General features: G+C 34.0%; 1 protein-coding gene across 3 annotated transcripts in view; it reads right to left on the bottom strand.

Moving 5' to 3' along the window:
* ZBTB44 (zinc finger and BTB domain containing 44) overlaps positions 1-17,511 on the bottom strand; it is a 66,914-nt gene extending 49,403 nt beyond the window's left edge. For 2 of the 3 annotated variants that reach the window (XM_006905786.3, XM_006905787.3), the window contains exon 1: positions 17,453-17,511. The gene's annotated coding sequence lies outside the window, so the exon portion shown is untranslated. Of the gene's footprint in view, positions 1-6,872; positions 6,894-17,452 lie in introns of those variants that run through there. The other variant, XM_015597542.2, reaches the window with a different exon arrangement.

The following is a 17,511-nucleotide window of genomic DNA, read 5'->3' on the forward strand; positions in this document are numbered from 1 at the left end:
TATAATTCATTTTGCTTACTCATCCCTCATAAATGTTTATGAATTAAATGAAAATGAAGTAACTCTAAAGACAAATACTTTAATAATTCATAATTGCCACACTCTTAATGGTACTATACATTAGTAATGGTTCTTTACAATAGGTTGTGACAATTAAGTGATGGTAGCCCCATTCTTTAAGCTCTAGCTTTAACTCACAACTGATAAAGAGATACCAATCACAAAACTTCTGGTAAGATCTGCTCCTCTGAGGACCCTGACTAAAGTTGCTCAAAAAAAGGGCACGCTAAATCAACTCTGGAAAAACACTGTGTTTTGATACAGTTGGTATTTTATATTGTCTCTAGAGGGACCATATGTCAGACTGAGGTATGACTCTGGGACTGACAGTTTTCATTCTCTTATACTGTAGATATTACTATTCATGGCTCGAATACTATATTAGAGGTTAAAAAGACAAAGAATGGAGAAAAAAAGATTGTAAAGAGGCAATTTTCCCCTCCTCAACTGGGAAAAAGTCCCTCAGAAATAGAATGTAAGAATCTGAATTTAGAAGCCAAAAGGCCTATTAGAAGATTACTATTGTTGAGTTTAAGAAGTTAGGTTTAAAACAGAGACTCATGGACATGGACAATAGACTAATGGTTATAAGAAGGGAGCGGGGAGGGGGCAGATGGAGGTAGATGGAGTAAAGGGGGTCAAGAATGTGGTGACAGAAAGAGATCTAACTACGGGAGGTGAACACACAGTGTAAATATGTAGATGCCTAAGTATACAGCTGAAACTTATTGGATTTTGGTAACCAATGTCATCATTAAATATAAATACATACATACATACATATATATACTTTATTAAAAAAAAAAGAAGTTAGGTTTAGTTCAACAAACATTTATCAGGTGGTAGATGCTGTGCTACGAAGCCCAGAAAAAAAAATTCTATACCAAGTTAGTAACTTAATGGAAGATGGGCGTGGAGCCCAGATTCTTGGAGTCCATTGCTTTGTACAAACATCACAGTTAAAAACAAGACCTGGGGCGCCAGTACTCCTAAATTACAATACTCTTCTCATTGATTTGATAATAGTGTAAGAATAATTCTGTTTCCATATAGGAACAATTGTTCTCATTAAAACAAAATTTTATTACTTCTAGAACTCATATTCAATCTGTTCAAACTAGTAATCAACTATTCTGAAAGTGACAAACTGCTTTTATAGAACTAAAAATAAACAGATCAGGATGGGAAAAGTTATGACTCATTACAGTAAATACCTTCCTAATATGTCAAACTAATAGAAAGGCAAATTCTATAGCAAACAGTGTCTGAAAAACAAGAAACTCCTATTGGGCCAGAATTTTAACAGCTGAGTTTTAGTTGTAGTATTTGCTGCAAAACAACCCAGCATCGAGAGAGAGCATCATATCACACATCATTAGTCCAGGAAAATTCAAAGTATGATCTCTACTAAATGCATATCACTTTTGTACCAACGTAAAGTCAAAAATCATGTTATCCATCATAAGTCAGGGACCATCTCTACATGGAAAGCACCCAGTGTCTAGCGCACTGTATATGCACAAGAACATGATACAACACTGGGTAACAGATTAAGTACCCTTATTGATAGATCTCTGACTCTTATCAACTCATCTCAAATCTCTAACCCCATCATCTTTCCTAAACTTCAGTTCTGGGCATCCAATGACCAGCTAGAATGCTAGACAATTGAATGTCTGCTACTTTTCAAATTCACCATCTGAAACTGAACTCATAAATTCTTCTTCCTCAACTGATACTCCACTGCAGAATTTCTAATTGTTAATAACGGATGCTCTCAATTGCCCAGTCACCCAGAACTTAAAATCTACTACTCAGTTTTGATTTACCACCTCCTGTCAAAACCTGGCAATCTATCCTCAAATACTCTCCCTTCAGAGGCAAATCTAGAAATATTAGATATTCTACTACTTAGGAATGTTTATTGATAAATCAAAGTCATTCTCCAGAGTAAGAGGGTTAATTATGCCCACAACCAAGAGATGATGGTCTTGCAAGGTCATTTAGTCTTTGCTCTATAGTCTTCATTAGTGTGCTCATTCTCTGCTTAGTTTTGAGGTAGCTATGGATATTACTAAATCCAGCATAGTTAATAAGCACAAAAAGCTAAAAGTGTTAATAAACAGAGGTATGTGATTATGGTGGAAATAAAATGAAGAGCTAAACATGTTAATAGAGTGAGAAAGTATGCTGCCCCCATGAATGGGACAAATCACTGAATAGTATGAATGATTCTAGAGTACCCACAACAAATCTTACAAGATGCTGTTATCTACATAACTGATAATGCTGCATCTATACAATTGATAATAATCAGCAAGTGACAAGGAAAAATGAGGAAATGGAAACACTTTTGAGTATGTGGTTAGAGTAGCATCAACGCTAGATGGCAAAACTTCAAACTCTTTAGTCAGGATCCTTTTATACTCTTAAATTTTACGAAAAATCCCAAAGAGTTTTTGCTTATGTGAACTATATTTATGAACAGTTATCATATTATAAATTAAAATTTAGAAATGTAAAAATTGATTTATTTAAAAATAAACCCATTAGATGTTAGCACATTAATTTTTCAATTAGAGTTGACATTCAATATTATTTTACATTAGTTTCAGGTATATAGTATATTGGTTATACATTTATATAATTTACAACATGATCCCCTCAATTAGCCTCTAGCACTATATAGTTATTACACTATCACAACGTTATTTTTTAAATAACTACATTTTCTCAGAAAAAGTAGCACTGATTTTTTTCAAATATCTTAAAGTCTGGTTTATTAGATCAGCTGAATTCCCTTATCTGCATTTGCATTGAGTCTGTTGCGGTATTACATTCAAGTAACCTTTGGAAAACTCTACCGAATATTTTTAGAAGAAGAATGGAAATGACAAATAATATCTTAATGCTGTTATGAAACTGTTTTGATCTCTTGGACCCTCTGAAAGTTTCCAGGAATCCCCAGGAGAGTCCCCACAGCACACTAAACCACTGCTTTAATGTTAAAGCAGGAGATGGTTAGGACTTTGTAGACAAGAACTTAAAGAAAGCTAAGTAAGGTGATGGGCTGCTATTTAAACTTCTACCCAGGCCAGAAAAAGTTGGTTTCCTATCTTCAAATGTGCACATCGAAGAGTACTAAAATTCACTTATCACTTAAAATAATATTAAAGGATAAGTGTCTATATAATGTGTGTGTATGTTGGCAGGGGGTGGGTTGGGGGGTTAGCTACCTCAACAAATTGGCAATGCAGATGTAACAGGTCTATTTAGGTAAAAGATAGTGAAGAAAATGTTTTAAATGTTTATCTGGACAAGAGGAACAGAGCCTGCTAGGGAGCTTCAGGGATTAGGGTTAGGTCTCCTTGCTGATAAAACAGGTCACACTAAACAAGCCGGCTAGGTGTTTTCATCCCTGGATTTAAGGCCTAGAATTGTGGGGGCCATCTTGAAATCATAAAGAGAGCTAGCTTAAGTATGGCAAAGCAAAAAGTTGAGAACGTAGGTCCTTGATGATGTCACTGAATTGATGAATAACCAATTCTGAAGCTGTCTTACTCCAGGATTCACTGTTTTGTTATTTTGAATAAATGTCCTTAGTGTTTAAGCTACTTGATTCAAGATTTTCTGATACATAAAATGAGTACCCACATAAAGACATCCCATAGGTAATTAAGCAGATCCAAATGAATGCCTCATCATTTCTTACAAATGTACTCTCTCTCTTGAAGTTCTCTGGCCAATGATGACATCATTTCAAAAAGTATAAAACCTGGGTGTCATCTTTGACTTCTGTGGTAGACTAAAAAAGGTCACTTCTCCAAAACATGTCCACGTTCAAGTCCCTGGACTTTACTGTTTTACATTAATATTTGAGAAATGTTTAATGACAAAGACTTTGCAGGTGTGATTAAGTCTCTTGAGATAGGGAGATTAGCCCAGATAACCCAGGTGAGCTCTAAATATAACCATTAGCATCCTTAGAAGAGATGGGCAGAAGGGGATTTGACCCACATATCAGAGAAGACATGGGCAGAAATTGGAGTGATGTGGCCACAAGCCATAGAAATCCCACAGCCACCAGAAACTGGGAGAAGCAAGAAATACATTTTTTCCTAGAGCCTTCAGAGGGTGTGGGTACCTGCCAATACAATGATTTCAACCCAGCAATACCTATTTTGAACTTCTGGCCTCCAGAACTGTGAGAGAATAAATTTGTTGTTTTAAGCCAACCAGTTTATGATAATTTATTACAATAGTCACAGGAAACTAATACAACTTTTATCTTTCCCTTTTCTTCCCAACACACTTAGACACTAAGACCTTTCTCTGATCCATTCTGTTTTCTCCATTAGCCGCTAAGACTACTTAAACAGCATCTTGAATGGTTTCCCTCCCTTTAGTGTCACCAGTTTTGAATAAATCCTGAATTATTCAAATATCCTCTAAAACACAATCATCTGAGTCCAGCACTAATTACCTTATGCCTTCGTTATCATACTGAACAAATCTTAGTAGCACTTTCTTTTCAGCACTTCATATACATAAAATCCTTAAGATAAGGCAGGCTGTTATCCTCCCATTATTGATAAGGAAATTGAAGCTCAGAGAATAAATGACTTACCCAAGGTCATAAGGCTAGTAAATAGCAATTTACATCCTGATGCTAAGCTTTCTTGCTTTATATCTCATATTCTTTCCGCTTTAGGCTGCTGTCCCAGTCAAAATGATTTTGGCTCATTTTTTGAATATACCATACAGATTTACGATTCCCCACTCTGGTCCCTTTTGGGAACTACTCCTTATTGCTCTCAACAGGTCAAATACTACTCTATTTTGTTCTTCCTTCCACCCTAGATGTCAGCAATACCTTCCATTTGATGTCACTTTTCAGATTACACTGTGTTTTTAAATATATTTTCTTTGGGTTTTAAAAACCTTACAAAGTAGTTGAGGAAACTCTTTAAAGACCAAGGAACATAAAGATCACAGAAAATAAATGGCCTAACAGGGGCTCAAAATCAGTAACTCTGACTTTAATTAAATCCTGTCCTCATTTTATTACTACACTATGCTGCCTTTCCCTCCACTGAACTCCTGTAATATTTTTTTGTCTTGACTACTGATCTGGCATTTGATATAAAACCAATTTAGGTTTACCAGAGTATGTACCCTGTCTTTCCAAGGATAATTCCAATATATTTTTGGAATCTATAATACTTGGTTCTTTAAAAATAATTTGTGTGCTTGAGATATAATTGATGCATATATTTAAAATGTACAATTTGGTCAGTTTTGACATATATATTATCACCACTATCAAGATAAAGAACATTTCCACGACCCCCATAAGTTTTTTTCCCTCCTGCCCCTTTCCAGGAGCCACTAGGTTCATTTTCTAGAATTTTATATAAATGGAATTGTACAATATATATATTTTCATACTGATCTGGCTTACTTCACTGATATAATTATTTCTGAGATTCATATGTGTTGTTAGGCTCAAGAATTTTTTGTTTCTTATTGTTGAGTACTATTACATTGTATGGACGTACATAATATGTTTACCATTTAACCGTGGATAGACTTTTGTTTCCAGTTTAAGGCTACTGTAAATAAAGCTGCTATGAACATGAGTGTATAATTCTTCATGTGGATACATCAACAGAAGTTTTTAATCATTGCTATTTCTACACCATTTACATGTGTTATACTCTTAACAGTAACACTGATTATTATAGTGCAGTGATTCTTAACTGGGCATCCCTTTTTGGCCACAAAAACATCACTGCTCTATTATGCATTAGAGTATTTTATGTACAATAGGTGATCAATTAGTCATTTACAGATCTTGCTTTCCTATATATCATTTTCATATGCCACTTGAAGGAAGAGACTGAGCCTGTGTGTATTCTATAACTGCCTAACACAGAGAGGGCATTTAAAAAATGTTGAATAAATGTTTGTGGTTTATGGTGCTTATTTCTGGAATAAACATATTCTTTTATGTTCGATCACATCATTAATAAAAGTACAACAGCAAGGGGTGAACAAAAAAAAACATGAGACAAAATATATGAAATATCTGAAAGAGTTTAACATATATAACAAGCAAACGTTTTATAGAAAACCTGTTAACACAGCAGGTTTAAGAATGGAAGAGACCTGACTCAAAGTAAAAACTTCATGCTAAAATTATATAGAAAATTTATGAGTTGACCAGTGAAAATGACAACTTAACTACTTCTCTATAAAGTTACTGTTAAAATAAGATGATTTTCACTATTATTTTCTTTACAAATATTACAGTACCTTGTATTTTAAATCATGTTTTAATAAAACTTGTCACTCCATTGTCAATTAAACAAAAACAAATTTTCATATTTGTTCATGAAAGGAACCAGTTTGTAGATGGATTCACATTAAGTACTCATATTTGAGAATATGCTTTTACTTACTCTTAACACTAATAAAAATGTACATGACCTTTATTTGACAATGGCTTATTTCCCAAGGGTTTTCCTTAAGTGTTGATTAAGTTTTCAGGAAGAATTCCAAATGGGTTAATGTATCTGAGTTATTAAAAAAAAAAATCATTTAAATTTATTTTTAAATTTAAAAAATTCAATTACTGTTGACATTCAATATTATTTTACATTAGTTTCAGGTGTACAGCACAGAGAGGTTAGACATTTATATCCATTTAAATTATATAACAAGCTATTTTTTAATCAAATAAAGATTTTAATCATTTTACTACATAAATAAGTCCTTTCTAGTTTAGATCTTTGAAAAGGATTGAGATTTACCTGGAGTTAAATGATAACAATTAAACCAATAATGTTAAATCATTAGAATTTCTTCTCACCACTGGTAGCCACAGTTGCATATGCTGATTGTTCATTTCTCTATAAGGGAGGAATATATATTGAGTAACTCCCACCAATTGTCTTTATGTCACTCTGGAAAAAGATTTTAAAAATCCAATTATAAATGAGGAAACATAAGGTTAATTTGCTCACAGTCCTATAAATAATAAATAATAAAAAAATAGGATTTGAACAGAGGTCTGTCTGACTAAAAAGTTACAATACCAGTCCCTCCTCCCACCCCATCATGATACCATTTACAAGAATTCAATCGTAGTACTTAAGGGATATCAACTATTAACATCAAATCTTTATTATTAAAAAGAAAACTCGAAGAAAAGGCATATCTTCTCATTCATTCTTTTGGATCCTCAATGTGAGCAAGTAAAATTCAAGTCAGCTTTAGTCAATCAACATTTAAAGAAGTTTTTTTTTCTCTCAAGAGTTTTTAAGTGTTCACATTAAGTACTCAAAAGTTCCACTGTGTTATGTTTTAAAGTATGTACAAAAGTATACAGTGGCTTTACCCAACATGCCTTTGCACGAATGCCAACCTTAAATGTGTCTTGGTATGGACTGTACCGTGTCCCTCCCCCAAAATATGCTGCTGAAGTCCTAACCCCCAGTACCTGACAACATTACCTTATTTGGAGACAGGCTCCTTATTAACGTAATCAAGTTAAACTGAAGTAATTAGGATGTCCTTATACAAAGGGGAAATTTGAAGCCAAACTTGTACACAGGGAGAACGCCATGTGAAGACTGGAGTTATGCTGCCACAACCCAAGGCACTCTGAGAAGCAAGGAAATGGACCTAGAACAAATTCTTCCCTCATAAGGAACCAATCCTGCCAACATTCAGATTTCAGACTCTTAGCCTCCATAACTGTGAGACTAGCAATTTCTCTTTAAGCCACCCAGTTGGTGGTACTTTGTCACAGCAGCCCTAGCAAACTAATACATCTGCTCTTCAAAATAATGCAAAATTTAACAGCATTAAATTTTAATGGACTAAACATTTCAACTAAAAGAGAGACTGGGATTAAAAAAGCAAGCCCAACTATATGCTCTTTATAAGAAACCCACTTTTACAGCATAATGGTTAGACATTTATATAATTTACAAAGTGATTTCTCCTGATTAGTTTAGTGCCCGCCCAGCACTATCCATAGTCATTACAATATTATGACTATTTTCACTATGCTATACTTCACATCTCCATGACTAGTCTGTAACTACTAATTTGTACTTCTTACTACCTTCACCGTTTTTGTCCAGCCTCCTAAACTCTTCTCGTTTGGCAACCATCAGTTTGTTCTCTGTATCTATGAGTCTGTTTCTGAAATTAATATAAAATAATATTGAATATCAACTGCAATTGAAAAAATTTAAAAATTAAAAAAAATAAAATTGCATTAACGGTACAAAAAAAAGAAGCCCACTATAAATAAAAAAAGACACTTCGGTTAGGTATGTTAGAAGATACGCCATGCAAACAAAAAGTATAAGAAGGCTGGAGTTGGCTATTTTTAATATCAGTTTGACTTCAAGACAAAAAAAACAGCACCAGAAATACAGAGATGTATAATAAAAAATGTGCAGGTACCTAATAACAAAGCTTCAAAATACAAGAAACAAACATTGGCAGAATTAAGAAGAAAGACAGTTGAAAATAATAGTTGGAAATTTTAATACTCCTCTTGGTAACTGACAGAACTGGGAAAAAGAAAAAAATTAAAGATATAAAAGATCTGAACAATACCATCAACCACCTAGATCTGACCGATATTTATGATGCAAAATATACATTCCTTTCAAGAGCAACATGGTATGTTCACCAAGATAGACCATATGATGGGCCATAAGACAAATCTTAATAAATTTTAAAGGAATCAATGTATACAGAATATGTTTTATCACAATAAAGAAATTAGAAATTGATGAGTTATCAAGAAAACTCCAAATATTTGAAATACAATATACTTCTAAATAAGCCATAGGCTGATCAAAGAATCAACAAGAGATATTGGAAAGTATTTTTAACTGAATCATATTGAAAATACAACATTATCGACATTTGTGGAATGCAGCTAAAGCAGTGCTTAGAGTAAAATTTATAGTACTATCTATGACTAAAAAGGTCTAAAAATTACTGGCCTGCCACCACACTCTACCACCTCATATCCACTAGGATGGCTATTATCAAAATAAAAACAACACAAAAAATCCAGAAAATAACAAGCATTACAGCAAGGATATAGAGAAATGAAAGCCTTGTGCATTGTTCATGGGCATGCAAGTGTAGAAACTATGGAAAACAGTGGGCTGGTTCCTCACAAAATTAAAAATAGAATTACCATATAATCCAGCAATTCTACTTCTGGGTATATATCCCAAAGAACTGAAAGTAGGAAGTAGGCACATAACTTCTATTTGTACACAAATGTTCACAGGAGAATCATTCACAATAGCCATGGACAGATAAGTGGATAAACAAAATGTGGTATATACATACAAAGTAATATTATTTAGCCTTAAAAAGGGAGTAAATTTCGATACTTCTGATATGTGCTTCAATAAGTATAAATCTTGAGAACATTATGCTAAGTGAAATCAGTCAGTCACAAAAAGACAAATAATGTCTGATTCCAATTATATGAGATCTCTGGAGTAGTCAAATTCAGAGACAGCAAGAAGAGTGGTTGGCAGGGAGAGGGGAATGAGGAGTTATTGTTTAATGGACAGTTTTGCAAAATGAAGAGTTTTGGAGATGCATGGTGGTAAGGCTGCTTAACAAAGTAAATGTACTTTATGCCACTGAACTGTACACTTAAAAATGGTTACAGTGGTAAGTTTTTAATGTGCATTTCATTACAATTAAAAAAATATGGCCAAGTCTTCTACCTTAAGAAGCCACAAAAAGAGGAAGACAAACCCAAAATAAAGAGAAGGAAATAAAGTGCAAAGATAAATGAAACAGAAAATAGACAAGCCACAGGAAAAAAATTAAAGCCAAAACTTGGTTCTCTGAAGAGATAAGCAAAATTGATAAGCTTCCACAAAAAGAGGAAGAGAAACCCAAAATAAATAGAAGGAAATAAAGTGCAAAGATAAATGACATAGAAAATGGACAAGCCACAGGAAAAAAATTAAAGCCAAAACTTGGTTCCCTAAAGAGATAAGCAAAAAGATAAACCTTTAGCTAGACTTAGCAAGGAAAAAAAGAGAAGGAAAAAGGGGTGGGACTCCAGAAGGAAAACCTGGGAAAGATATATACAGAAGATCAGGATGGTGGGAAGTTCCGAATTACAAGGGTGTAAAGTATTTCAAGGAAGAGTGGTTGACAGTGTCAAATACTGGTAAAAGGTCAAAGAAGATATAGACCAAAGTCTATTCAATTTAGCCACAAGGAGTTACTGATGATCTTATAAAAACACATAAAAAAGAGGTAGCAGAGTTAGATGCTAGATTGCAATAAACAAAGATAAAGAGTATTCAGAAATGAGGAAGTGAAAATTGTGAGTATAGACAATTCAATCTTAAGTTTGGTTCTAAAGACAGAGCAAGGGGTTAGCCAGAGAGAAATAAAGGCTCAAGGGAGGACACTGGTATTTTTGTACAATGGGAGAAACTAGACAAATTTCCCCCCAGATATACTTTTTAATTGTAGTAAAATATACAGAGAATGTTCTGATTGTTGTTGGAAAAAGACTCAAAGAAGAAAAAGTTAAAGATACATGAACAGGTGACAGCAGATAGCATCAGGTCTCTGGATATGTAGAAAGGAACTGGATTCAGTGCATGAGTGAAAGAATTAGCCTTAAACAGATGGAAATCCAGTGATAGCAAAAAAGAGGAGAAAAAGTGTCAAGTTACAGTTAAGTTTATAGATGGATAGTAAGAAGGAGTACGAGTTCTTGTCTGATAGCTTTGGCTTTTATTTCTCTTTGAAGTTATAGGTAGAGGCACACTGTTCAAAAGAGAAGAGTTAAAGTAGAATTTTGAGAAAAATGAAAAATGAGAAATATGTGGAAAAAAGAAAAAGAAGGATGGCTAAGAGGCGTTGAAGACCCAAATGAAACTGGAGACCACAAATTTGTAGTGGCAATAATCAATAGCTTTGAATCGGTTTCTAAAAAATTAATTACAAAAATCATTAGTTAATAGTTAATACTTACACAGTACTTAATACATACCAGACATTTTTTAAAGTACTTTTTACATATTAAATAATTTAATTTTCACACAACCTTTAGAGATAGGTATTATTTAGTATCTGTATTTTATCAGTAAGGAAAATGAAGCACAGACAAGTTAAGTAATTAACCCAAGGCAACGCAATTAGTAAGTATCAGAGTCAAGATTTGAACGTAGGTGGCTGCATAGTTTGTGCTCTTAATCCTATGCTGTACTGCCTCTCAAAGTAAAGCTAAGTAAACCTAGTTGAAGAAAACTGAAAGAAATGAGGAAGAAACAATACCAGGTAGGCTAAAAACAGAGAGACAGTGATACCAGTAAGTAGAAATAACTCTCACAGAAGTATGATTTGTAGTATTATATTGCACATAAAAGGCACCAAAGATAAAAGAAACTGTCCTCATACAGCAATGGAAAGCCACAAAAAGTCAATGAGCAGTGTTGGAAGATCTAGAGCAGTAAGGGAGAAAAGCAAAGAGCCAAGGAAAAGGTAAAACCCAGAGAGTCAACATGGAAAAAGGAGAAAAAGGTAAAAGTGGAAGAAAACACATAGACATGCACTAGTAAAAGAGAAAGATGAAATGGAAGCAAAGCAAGTATGTCTGTGTCTCTAAAAACTCTTACATTTTTTTCTTTCTTTGGACCGAAGATTTCCCTAATTTTATCAAGGAGCATAAATAAAATATTTAATAGAGAGTACTAATGAATATGCTTGCTTAGTAAGAGTAGGCTAGGATCAGATATTTAGCAGGTTAAGAAAGAAGAGAAAATTATTTTAAAAAAGTATTAAAATTGCTTCAAGACCGGAAGGTAGCAGTTCCACAAAATCTTGATTCCAGAAATTTATAGTCTTGGTTATATGCTACCCAAAGATGTTTGTAGTTATGATAAATGCATCAAAAACTATCAAAACCAAATGAATAGCATATCATGTCAACAAAAAGAAATATACGATTTAATACCTGTAGAAGGATAGCGCGATAGAATACTGAAATGGCAAACTAATTGGGTATCAAACATACGTAATTTTAAGGTTTTCTTTTAAAACTATAAAGTTATTCAAATGGAAGAACATTCAATGTAGAGATAAGGAAAATGTTCTCCAAGAAGAATGAGACATTAGTAAGTTTCATCCACCAATTTTCGCTCATATAAGAGAATTATCAATGTGAAATACGGCGATACAAGTCAGTGATTTACTGCAGGATCAGTTATGTAAAAATGTGCTAGCTAAGGTCATCCCAGGCAATAATAATAAATGTTAGAGAAAAAATTAATGTTAATACTCAATGTGCCCTTCAAGCAAGAGTATAATATAAATCTAATGCATCTTTATATTTTTAAAGGCACATATACAATTGTTATTTTAGATTCTGTGACTAAGAATCTAGAGATTTCTAGCTAGTTGCCTAAAATGGAGTGAAGTATTTTTAATGTTTCTAAAGAACAATGAAAAATTAATGTGGCTTTCAGCTTAACAGGAAATAAATTTCAAGCAATCATTCTGAGGTACATGAAGAACTATCTGTTTCAGTCATGAATGTGTTGGCATTTAAAGTGAAAACAGCCCATAAAGCTTATATAAAGAGCATGCTCAATAGTAGTCAACAAAATACAAGAAACGACAGGGGGAAAACATATATACACATATATATTCAATATATGAAATATTCATACATATTTAAAAATTATAGCTGGAAGGAACCTAATTAATTAGGAGCCCCCTAACTAATAAAGAAAACCTCTTTACAATAGTCTTAGATGCTTGACCATTTTCAGTAACAAAAGTTTTATCCTTTACAAGGCCAAGAAGACTTACTAAAAGTTGAATAAAAAGACCATTGTAAACATAGAGGGCATAGCAGGTTATTGGTTTTTATACAACTGTGAATGTTTTATAATGAGAATATATTTTAGTCATTCCAATGTTTTATTATAAAAAATTTCAGATACAGCAAACTCAAAGAATTTTACAGGTTAATGCCTGAAGAGCTAGACCTAGACTCTACCATTAATGTTCTACTATACTCGTTTTATCACATATCAATCCATCAATCCAAAATGATTTTTGATGCTCTACTTTAAAATACCTATTAAAATGGTATTTAATGCAGTTTCTGAAGCAAGGTCTGATATACTAAGGATGTGTAATACACATGACAAGCACACAGGCCTCTTGGCAATCTTCAGTGTTGCTACAGGACAAAAACCAGTCATGTAGTTCCTTTAATTCAAGGTGAATAAAAATATATTGAATTTTATGACACATTACATTTAGTTGTCAGCTGTAGCAAAGTAGTTCAGCACTAACTCTGAAGACCAACAGACTCAAGTTTAAAACCTGGATATTGAGCATGCTCCTTACTTGCTAAATAAGACATCAGCAGCGGTATCTATGGGTTAATGTGAGATTTAAATGAGATGATGGATAAAATGTTTAGCACTGTGCTTTATTTATCGAAGGTTTCAACAAAAGTTAGTACTATCATCACCATCATTATTATTTCATTCAATCTAACAGAACAGGCTCTAGCTGCTCTGAGGTTATACATATCTATGCTACTATTAGTGGCCTTTTTTTCATCACCTTATGTGTTCTAAGAATCTTGGGCAGTCTACTTTACTGAGATAAAAGACAGAATGAGGGTGAATGGATCCAAAGCACACACATTCTTCATTTTCCCACTCCACTTTCTAAAGGAAACAGATGCCCTTTATTTTACTAAAGGCAGTGGTGGTGCACACATAAAAACGCATTCGCTTTTCAGCATCTGGCTGATAAACTGCCTTACTGTTTATTTTAGATAACCATTGACCCCTCTCAAACTCATACTTAAAGACATAAATATAATTTCTATTAAATTTTGCCAATCCAAAAATGTCCAAATGCCTTTTATATTTGCAGATTATATATATGTCAGTTTCATCGTGCATACAAGTAGGTGGATTCATAAAACTACCAACTACATACATGCCTCTTTAAAGAAATGGTTTTCAAGAAAAACTTGCAAAATCAAGTTTGAAATCTACTTCTCTGCTTACCTCTAAAGATTAGTCTTAGTGCTTTTCTTTGCCAGAGGAATCATAATCTAATTGCAAAATTTAAAAGCAGTACTCCTATATTGCTTCAAGTAACATACTTTGGTCACTGCTAATCTTTCTGTAGTTAAGATATATGAGAACATAATAGCTATTAAAAGGTATGGCAAAGGTAAAGAATATTTTGTCTTAGAAACTAATTTGAGTGAGGCTTCTTTAAGCATACTTTAAAAACATTATTTGAACTTTTGAACCATGTATATATTTTACATATTCAAAAATAACACTGAAAAAAGAAAACCCTAAAATAAAAAAATGAAGCCAACGAACCATATCAAATTGGTAGCATAACCAAACAGAGCAAAGTATTTCAAGTGACTTCTGAACACAGTTAATTTAAGTACTCTGATTATATACATCTTTCATGTAATATATTCTAAGGAGAAAAATGCTAAAGAAAAAAATATATATCTTAAACTTGACTTGGAAGTTTACTGTGAGTAGTAATATCAATTTTGAAATGATTTTAAAAATTAACATAGGATAAAGTATGTTAATTTTTTTAGGTACCAAGATTTTCATCTAAGACAAAGAGAAAATTAGATAATCAAAGAGGTCAAGGGAAAGTCTGTTATGTTAAATGTGAACTGGATATATCACTATGAACTTATGATTCATAAATTCAAATTTAGTTCTTTCCTCTGCAAGGGCCTAAAAGCAATGACACTCCAGCAGCAATGAATACACCAAACACCTAGATCTTAGTTTCTATACCATTTCTCACTAAAAAGAACCAAGACTCCTTAGATAAACAGCCCATTCCAGATATGAAACAAAGAAAGTAACAAGGCAAGCTGAGGATAATTAATGCCAAAAAGCACTCTAAGACTAATGGAGAGCAGGAGTGTTGAAAGAAACAGGAGCCTGCTTGAAAGGGCTCCTATTGTCCAAATTTGAGACAATTTCTTATTTAAAAAAAAATGACTGTAATAGTTATTTAAAAATGCATAAATTAAAACTCACAAGCCCATAGTCATAGCTTCGTTAAAAAGAAAAAAAAAATCTCATTTGCCACCACTGGGGGTGACTATTTCCCCAGCTCTTTACTCTGAATATTGACAATTAAAGAGAAGAAATTAAACATTTGCTCTGCATTTCTAGAAGAAACTTTAGTTCACCTCTAGTTAATAAAGGAAATCTTCCTTACAGAAAATCTCCAGTAAAATAACTGATGTGAGTTACCTATGGGTGCTAAAATCACTAAGCAAAAGTCAAAGACAGGATATTCGCTTGGTGTTCAAGTACTACCCCAAGATTACATACAAATCACAAAAAGGTAAACTACACCTTTGTAATATATCTGGTAGTCACTTTAATCAAGTGGTCACATTTAGCATCATTAATAGTGTGGCAAGCTGACATATGATGCAAAATGAAGTACACAACATCATCTATTAAACATTCTTGCCAACAAAAGTTTAACTTTAAGCTAATCAAGCTTTTCTTTAGACCTGACTTCCAGTAACAGGAAATTCAGGGGGACAGAGGAAATAAATTAAATGGCACTATAGGGAAACAGACAAATCCAGAATGTGGGAGTAGTCTATAAGACAACTAATTTGGTCAATTGCCAGAGAAAAAGGAGATGGATACTATTTTTTTAAGGACTAAAGGCATAATCATCAAATGAAATGCATGAATCTTGACTGAATTCAGCTAGGGGAAGGGGTAAGATATCCTAAAGAGACTTTGGAATACTGAGGAAATTTGCATGTTGATAATTGGGGTTAGGAGAATATGCTTGTTTTTAGAGAATGCATGCATGATGTTTGCAACTTACTTTCAAATGGTTACACACTGAGAGACACAGAGAAAAGGGAGAAAAGAGGGGGAACAATAAGACAAAAATGTTAATCACTGACTCTAGGTAGTGGGAGTATTCATTTTTTTCTCAATTTCCATTGAGACTGAAATTTTTATAATAAAGTTTTTTTAAAAAACTGTACTGAGAGGTCCAGTAGAAAATACACCAACACTGGAATTATATCTGGGTATTAATCTCACCTCTATTACTTAACTAGATGTGTGGCCTAAGGCAAGTTACTTAATATCACAAGTTCTGTCTCATCTATAAAACTCAAGGAATAATATCTAAGTCATTAGGGTGTTCTGAGATTTAAGTACACTGTAAAATGCCTACCAATGTTGCACAAAATAAGTAAATCTGGTTTCTATAATTAATGTAATCATCCTAAAATACAAGACTACAGGGAAACATTCCTTTCATTATTTTCACTTTCCATGATAAGGAAACTACATTAGGTAAAATTAAATATCCACTGGCAGTCAATGTGAATGGGGAAAATGAAGATTTGTATAAAATTTTTTAAAATCCAATAATTCCAACTAAAACCCTAGGCAAAAGGAAACCATAAAAATCTCTTATCTATCCAAACTATTTGCCATCTATCAAATTATGAAGTTTACTTTTGGTATTAGCCTATATCCAAATAAAACAGTAAGAAAATAAGTGGAAGTCAAAGAGAATTTTTTTCCTGAACGCAACAGATCTACTCATCTACCCATACGTTTGAAAAAAATTTTTGCCTTCATTTTTATAAACAAGTTCCAATAAAGTACACAATTATTGGGCTTTATTCTAAATTCTGGTTAAGAGTCATATAACACGAGGATGTAATTTCCTTTCCTCAGTTCTAACGTACCTGTCATCTCACTTCAGGTAACCCATTTTTCTAGTTAGGCCAGCAAAAAATGACTAGATGCTGAGTGATCCTCAGGTAGGAATAGAAAAGAGGTGATTTTTTTTTTTTTTTTTAATAAGTGCCATCCTTTTTTTCCAATACCAGAGGAGAAAAAAAAAAAGCAGGGCACTAGAGGGGGAAAAACAGTCAGGTCTCGGGCTCCTTGCCTCGCCCAGGTGAGCGGAGGTAAAACCTCTGCCTTCTCTGGGTTAGGGTGTTGGGCAAATGGGCATGCAAACGACGGGAAGCACATCCTGGAAGATCAGGGTAATTTCTCCTGAACTGTGGAGCCCAAGACCAGTCTCCTCCCCGAAGAATTAAATGGACTCTGTGGGGTGTCTCCCGGGGCGGATGGGGGTGACCAGACCAAGCTTTCCTTTCCGTCCAGCGGCCAGATGGGGGACACGCAGTGTCAGCTCCTGCGCGGGCGCACCCCGAGGGCACAGGCGGCGAGCAGCGGCTGGCCAGTGCTCCCACTCGGGCCGGGCTGCCCGTTCGCCCTCCCCCACCCTCCCTCATTACCTGCGGGCGGCGGTGCCGGGGCCCGGAGGCCTGGTGCTCCTCCTCCTCCTCCCCGCCAG

Source organism: Pteropus alecto, unplaced genomic scaffold (genome assembly GCF_000325575.1).
Source record: "Pteropus alecto unplaced genomic scaffold, ASM32557v1 scaffold210, whole genome shotgun sequence".
In the NCBI taxonomy this organism is placed as follows: domain Eukaryota; kingdom Metazoa; phylum Chordata; class Mammalia; order Chiroptera; family Pteropodidae; genus Pteropus; species Pteropus alecto.